The sequence below is a fragment of the Oenanthe melanoleuca genome, chromosome 1A, assembly GCF_029582105.1.
Source record: "Oenanthe melanoleuca isolate GR-GAL-2019-014 chromosome 1A, OMel1.0, whole genome shotgun sequence".
Taxonomy (NCBI): Eukaryota; Metazoa; Chordata; class Aves; order Passeriformes; family Muscicapidae; genus Oenanthe; species Oenanthe melanoleuca.
The window spans coordinates 47,072,249-47,079,815 of NC_079334.1; positions in this window are offsets into that span (position 1 = coordinate 47,072,249).

The window sequence follows — 7,567 nt, forward strand, 5'->3', positions numbered from 1 at the left end:
GAGTTATTTCTAGCTGGTGCTGGTACTGTGAATAAATTCATTACCTTTAATGCACTAACAATTGTTTAGTATTTGGCAATTGTGATTTATTTGTACTGGTTCATGTTTCAGATTTGGAGATGGTCAATTTGTTTGTGATTGTTTTTTTTCCTTTTCTCTGCATTATAACCCATCCAAATTAAAATGTCACAACAGACATTTGAAATGCAACCTGCATGCTGATGCTTTCTCAAAGGGCACCACATTAAGGAAGGTCATTTTCATTAACAGGCCTGATAGTACCTAGTGTTAAAAGAAAAAATCCCAACCCACAGTGTAGAAGAACCTTGCAGCCAGTGTACCTAATTGCTGTTTCAAATGTGAAAAAGACAATCATACAGAAGGTGGAACCAGGTGATCTCTCCTTTTGTGTTTGCTTGGTACTGTAAATCAGACATTGTTGTTGATGTAGACTCTCCTATTTCACATTTTTCTTACTCTAGTTTATTTGTGATCTTGAACTCTGTCTTCATTTTTCAGCTAGGCAGACTTATTTTGGTTGACAGCATGGTAAGTCCTGGCTGTCATCCATATTTGCCAATATCAGTGTGTTTTTACTCACTCCTCTAGGAACATTTCCCAACATCTTTTCCTTGTTGCTGTGCAGTACTCATTTTACATGCAGGAGGTGATTATAGAATGGCTTAGGCTGGGAAAACTGTAAGAAGTCCTCATCCTCAGAGAGGCTTAGTAGCTCTGGGTCTACAGAATTGAAAAATTACCAGAAAATGTTGAACTGGGAGATGGTAAACTAACAGCTGTACCAGTTCCATGGTTAAGAGCTGTACATCCAGGAATTTGCATAATTTGAAAAAAGTCCCGTAAAGTAGCAGAAGGGATTGCAATTTAACAGACTGCACTCATGAAACAAAGTGTCTTATACTGTCCTGATTAATTTTCAGCTGACTTGTAAATAGCTGTTGCATTTCTTATATTTAAATATTTAAAGTATAAAGATGGATACTTATTCTCTAAAAAGCACTTAAGTGGTCTGTGTTCTTTCTGTGATCTGAAATCACCCTTAGTTTTAAATCAGTTTTAGTTTTGCCATACTGAAATTTTTTAATGAGATGCTGCCCTGCAGGAAATTGAGTAGTTCAAAATTATTTCAGTCATCATTTTAATGGGCTTAAAAAGATGGAAAGCATTTCATTTTATCTGTTTTGCTTATAATTAATTTTTTACAGCTGTGTTCTTCCTTTACCAAATCTACCTGGATTACCTGATGTAAGTTTTCAATCTGCAGCTAAACATGAGTATAAATTACAAACCAACTGATTTTCTGTTTGGAAAATTTGTTCTCAAAGCATTAAGCCATTGTCAAAATTCCCCATACTTAGTGGGGAATTCATGGACATGATATAAACCTGAGTCCTGTTGTGAAAATATCTCTCATTATAACAGTAATGTATAAAAAAACCTAGAACAAGAATTAGGATGTTGAAGATATTTTCTTTTATTTTAGTGTCACTCAGGCAGATTTTTCGCTTCTTTCCATATAACTTAGAATCTTTGGTCTGTGTAGCAAGTCCATGTCAGAACGATTCCTGATGTTAGTAGATGCAACTTCTCTGTTAAAAATTCCTCATTCCTCCACTATCTCTACTCTGTTCTATGTTGTTTCGTCCCCTTAATCTTAACTGGCAGTACTCCCACTTCGTTATCATGGTGAGTCCCTCCTTGTTTCAGCCTGTTGACTCTCTGCTGGTACTCAGGCAACCACTTGTAATAGTATTGCCTGTCTCTTAGAAACTCAAATGTTTGAATTTTCTAAAGGCAGTTTGTAACGATTGAGTGCTTCTTTGAGCTTTCTACACCATTTACCTTTTATTCTGATGTCTCACTTCGTCTTAACACTTTTATCAAGATGGAAGGTTATCCACACATTTCAGGGTATTCGTGTATGTAATATTTTTATTGGTTGCCACATATTTTGCTTTGATCATTTAAAAAGGAATATGGCTTCTGGGAAAAGGGACTGGTTTTGAACCCAAAACTGGTTTTGCTTTATCATGTTTGGTGCTTTGTATTTTTTTTTCTCTTTTTTTTTTCTTTTGTTAGCAAAGCATACAATCTAATTGTCACTTCTTCATACTGAATGGCCTTGCTATCATAGATTTACCACAGGAAGTTAAGCCTTTGGTTATCTCTTACTTTTGCAGCTGCTGGGGCTGCTCACCAGTAGTCTCTGGGCATTGTGAGAGCTCCCACACATATATTGTCTTCTGGACTTGTTTTGTTTGAGTTTATAAAGTCAGGATGGTATTTTACATTATGATCTGTGACTCTGGCTTCCCAAAGTGATAATAGTAATTCAAAGCTCCTAAAATTTGAGTTTCTTTTTTGAGAGGAATTGTTCAGCACCTGACTGAATTCCTAGGATGTGCTAACTGGACTTTGCTACCAATTCCTTTGATCTCATCCATCTCTTCCAGCAAAGACAGCATCTGCTTTAAGGTCTTCTCTTCAAAAGTAATTGTGATACTTCCACATCCCCAGTAGTACAAACTAAAATTGTTATAAATGCCAACAGTTGAATCATGACAACATACTGTGTGGGAAAATCATTCAAAGATGTTGTACTGTTTTCTATCTGTCTTATACTTGCATTCTTATTCTGCTCTCCAAACTTGTGTGTGGAAGAGTCTACTGTGGAAGAGTCTATCTGTGGAAGAAACTTTTATGATAATTTAAGCTGTTCTGTCACAGATGGTCCAAGTGACAGGAAACCATAAGTCTTCCTTGTTGGAATATGGGAGCAGGTATGCATTGGGGATCCCTGATTGTCTTTGGTTGACAGCAGACTGAACATGACCAAGCAGTGTGTCCACATGGCCCAGGCTGGTGCCTTTCTGGCTTGGATCAGAAATAATGTGGCCAGCAGGACTAGGGCAATGATTGTCCCTTTGTACTTGGCACTGGTGTGGACTCAAATCCTGTGTTTAGTTTTGGCCTGTCACTACAAGAAAGACATTGAGATGCTGGAGCATATCCAGAGAAGGGCAACAAAGCTAGTGAAGGGTCTGGGGCAGAAGTCTGAGGAAGAAGAAGTGGCTGAGGGAACTGTGGTTGCTTAGCCTGGGAAAAAGGAGGCTCAGGGGAGACATTGCTTTCTGCAGCTGTTAGAGGTTGTAGTGAGGTGGGGTTCAATCTCTTCTCCCAGGTAACAAATGATGGGATGAGAGGAAATGGCCTCAAGTTGCACCAGCGAAGCTTTTGATTAGATATTAGTAAAAAAATTCTTCACTGAAAAGGTGGGCTATCTTTGGAACAGGCTGCCCAGGGAAGTGGTAGAAACACCATCTTGATAGTGTTCAAAAGCATGTGGTTGTGGGATTTGAGAATATGATTTAGTGGTAAACACAGCAGTGCTATGTTAATGGTTGGACTCAGTGATCTTTTCTAACTGTAACAATTCTATGATTCTAAACTGATGATTATTGAGCTTATAGTTAAATGTTCCTTCCCTCTAGTAAATCCCTAATATTTAAATGGCCATAGTCCAGCCTCCTGTGTGCTCATACAGAATCATGTTTTTACATAGGATCTTGTATATATATCTGCAACTTTTTTCCTCCTAAGTCTCTAACTACTGACATAACTCCTTCATTCAAGTTGCTGTTGCCATAGATAATAGTCCTCTGGTTACAAAAACCTCATTAGTTTCAGTGAGTGAAATCAACAGACACTAGTATATTAGAAAAGATACCTTCTGTCTAATTGTGCAGTAAAATACTCAGCAGGTCCTATCTACTTTGATACTGTAACATTTCCCAAGTCCTAATCATTTTATATACCAGGACTGTCCAGGTTATTGAAGATAGCTCCTTCTTTGTTAGTGCGGCTATATAAGCTGCCAACACCTGTTTGATCTAGATTTCTTTCTCATAATGCTTTCCTACAAAGCTTACCTTGCACTAAAGTTGTGGAAACCTAATTGCCTGTGAGGCTCTGCACTCTAGTAGTTAAGAACTCCAAGTCTGAGATTTAGTTTCAATCTTTGTAATGTGATTGTACTGTTTTCTCATCTTCACTTATAAGAAGCACTGCAGTATGTTACACTCATTTATCTAGAGCAGCTCATGATATTTCTTCTGCTTTTTTTAACCTGCCAGATTACAAAAAAATAAAAGAAGAAGAAAAAACAGTGGTGCATGTTACATGTCACTTAGTCTGTCACATGTTCTTAAGTATGTGTTCTATTGAGCAGTGATCTTAAAACCATCAGTGTACCTGTTTAGAGATAGAGGAAGACATATTGAAAAAGAAAATACATTATTGAACTTGTTATGTTCTTGGGCTAATAATTTCTTTATAGGAAAAAATAGCTAGTGCTGAAAGTAATACTTGAAATTGCACATTGTTTAAAGGTTCAGGTGACCACTATGGGAAAGTTCTACTTTTCCATAAGCCTTGACTCTTTTCAGGACTCTTTTTTGATCAGTTTAAGTATGTATATTTGATGTTCAATATAAAGAGCACATGATTGGAAAACAGGTTTTCACGGAAGTTTTAAATGGGACAAACCTCATCTAAGTCTCATCTGCATTATCTAAACAGTATAGCATGAGTATTTACAAATAAATCTGTAGACGACCATGTTCGTTGAAAGAAGCTACTTTTTAAATGAATTAATGTGACTTTTAAAGCATATTTTAGCTTGAAGAGCATTAACCTGGAAAAAAAGGCATTAGATTTCTTCATTACATTTGGAAGCAATGTTAAGGCTGTCTATGCTTTCAAATAATTTAGAATATTTTTTCTTTCTCCTGCTTGCTCTGTTTCTACTTTTGGTATGTGAATACAGCTTCTGTTTAAGTTACATACCATTAACTTGTTGTTCTGTCCTCTTTATTTGTATGCATTAGCAAAATAGTCCTGTTTTACCTGCCCATGACACTGCTGATCATTTTGCAGCGTTCTAATGTTACACCTTTGAGGTTACAGAGCTGCAAGTCACTTTATAGAAAAGAGTATCACAGTCAACAGCAGAGAGCCACATCCTGTCCTGTTGTGGCTATTAACTGGCAATTAACTGGCCAGAGTCCCTGACAGTTCGGGGACTATAGCACATACAAGTAGGTATTGGGAATGCATATTCCCACAGCAAGTCATTGCAACTCCACTTCTTGCATGCCTCTCTAGACATGTCAGAAGCACTTTCCTGAATTAGTACCAAGATATTTTGTTTTCATCTGTTCTCCAGATCTGTGGGACAGAAGGTGGTGCAGTGACAGCTGTGTCACAGTACGAGCAAGGCATTGGCACGGTGTGCTTGAAGGGAGGGATTCCTCTGAAGTAATCATTCCTAGATGGTCTCTAGTGTGAATGCCTGGTTCTAGTATTCATGCTGTCTAATTTCAGGCTTTTCATTTTTACTTGAGATAAAGCACTAAACAATCTTTTTAGACTAAGGAAAGTTTTCTTGATTGTAGTTTTTGCTGACATAACTTTGTTTATTTGAATACTGCCAGCAGGAAGTCTTCGGCCTTGTCTTGCTCAAGTGAGTGGCCTTTTTCAGCTAGAGGCACGTAGCTTCAATTCCTGTACAAATTCTTTTGTCTAAATGTCTCTGAAATTTAGACTCATGGGGGAGAAAGTTCACAGCCTGGGAACCTGTCTAGTATATTACCAGCAGGTCCTTAGGAACAGTGTTAAATTTGAGCATAGGATCTTGGTTTGGGGAGTTTTTCTGCAAAACAGCATGTGATTCATTACACTGTTATTTGGGAGGACATCAGGGAAGGACTGCTTTTTATTGCAGATGGATTCTTGTAATGATTGTGTTATGAACATCCAATTGCTCCATTGAACTGTTACTCTGCAACTTATGGGAGACTGTTAAAAACTACAACTACTCTTGAAATAGAGTTAAAAGTTTTTAACCGGTAACGGCATAAAAAAGAAATATTTTTTCCAGAAAACCTGAGGAATCAGGAAGAATTTTATACTAAGGCTTCTAGAAGCAATGAGTAATTATTAAACCACTTCTAGTGATACAGTTAATGATCAAAACAGCAATGACAGAAGTATAATGAGAACGGTGGATTAACTATAAAGAAAGGCATTTGATAATGTAGCATTCAGTTAATGGCATTGAAATTGCTGTTTGAAAATAAATTTAATCATAAAGCATAGCATGTGGGAGTAGCACATCTAATTGATCCAGAGATGATTAAAAGAGATTTTTGATTGATCAGGCTGGGTTTGGATCACATGCTTTATCTGTTACTGAGTTGCAACAGAAACTTAAGGAACATCCCACGTAACTTGGTTTAGGCTACTATTTATCTTTCTCTGCCTTCATTCTTTCAGCATATATATATATATAATTGCAGGAAGATCTAAGGGCTCTTTTTAGATAAATGATATCTGAAGGATTCTGGGTTTTGCAAGCCACTGATGGGTGTGGATCCTGGCTTGGGTTAGGCTGAATTATAAAAAAAAAAAAAAAAAGCCAACCTCCTAGAAGAAAAAAAAAAGACATTTTTAAAAATAGAAACTTAATTCCTGAAAATCATGGATCAGGCAGGGAAATATCACCAAGTAGTTGCTCTCCTGTTGGGGCAGCACTGGTCCACGAGTTTTAATTTAATTTCTTATGAATATGTTGTGGGAGTGAGTTGGTCTCTATGTGTGTACAACTGATATACCTACACAGGAAATTTTAGCACCCCCTTCTCATGATCTCTGTTATATGGAGGATATTTCTTTACTGTTCTATAGATCATCTTTTATTCTGATGTTAACAAGGCTGTTGCTGGGGGTCAGCTATGCCCAGATAAGGGTAGGTTACTCTTTCTGTGTTTCCTTTTTAAAGGGCTGCCTTTTTGCAATGGAATCTGCTGTTCCTGTCTGCCCAAGCAGATTATTTGTGACAAGTTACCAACTCAAGCTCATTGGATATAGACAATGTGCTAGACTGGGTGTAGGCACTTGGTGTTCTAGCCTCTGTTTTGAGAGGGAACTTTTCCTTAGGCATTTGTAGTACAATAAGCATATTTGTAGTTAGACAAGAAGGTGCTGGAATGGTCTCATTGCTTAGGAAAGATGCCTTCTCATATGCTCACTGTTTAGAATTCCTATGACATATCTCAAGGCAAATATCTTGTTTGCCATTTTAGTGTTTGGGATTTTTTAACTATTTATAATTTTTTTTCATCGATACATATATAAAATGATTTATGTCAGTGGTGATATCTACATTTTTCAGCATGGTATCCATTTAAAAATTCTCATTTTTTTTCCTGGCATAATCTTTAAAGAATAAAATTTAATTGTTTCTGTTACTCCCTTTCTTCTAGCCTTCAATGTTTCTATTCTCAGCTTAGCATCTAGAATTCAGGAAACACAACCTTCAACCTTTTTTTCTAGTTTTGGTCTTTTTATTGGTGTTCTTAACAATCTCTTAAGAAAAGGAGTTAGAAATCTCACCACACCTCTGTTTAACTACTTCTTTCTAAAAATCACAAATGTCTACTTCTCTTTTTGACTTCTCTCCACTTATGCACCCCTGCCCACCTTCTTC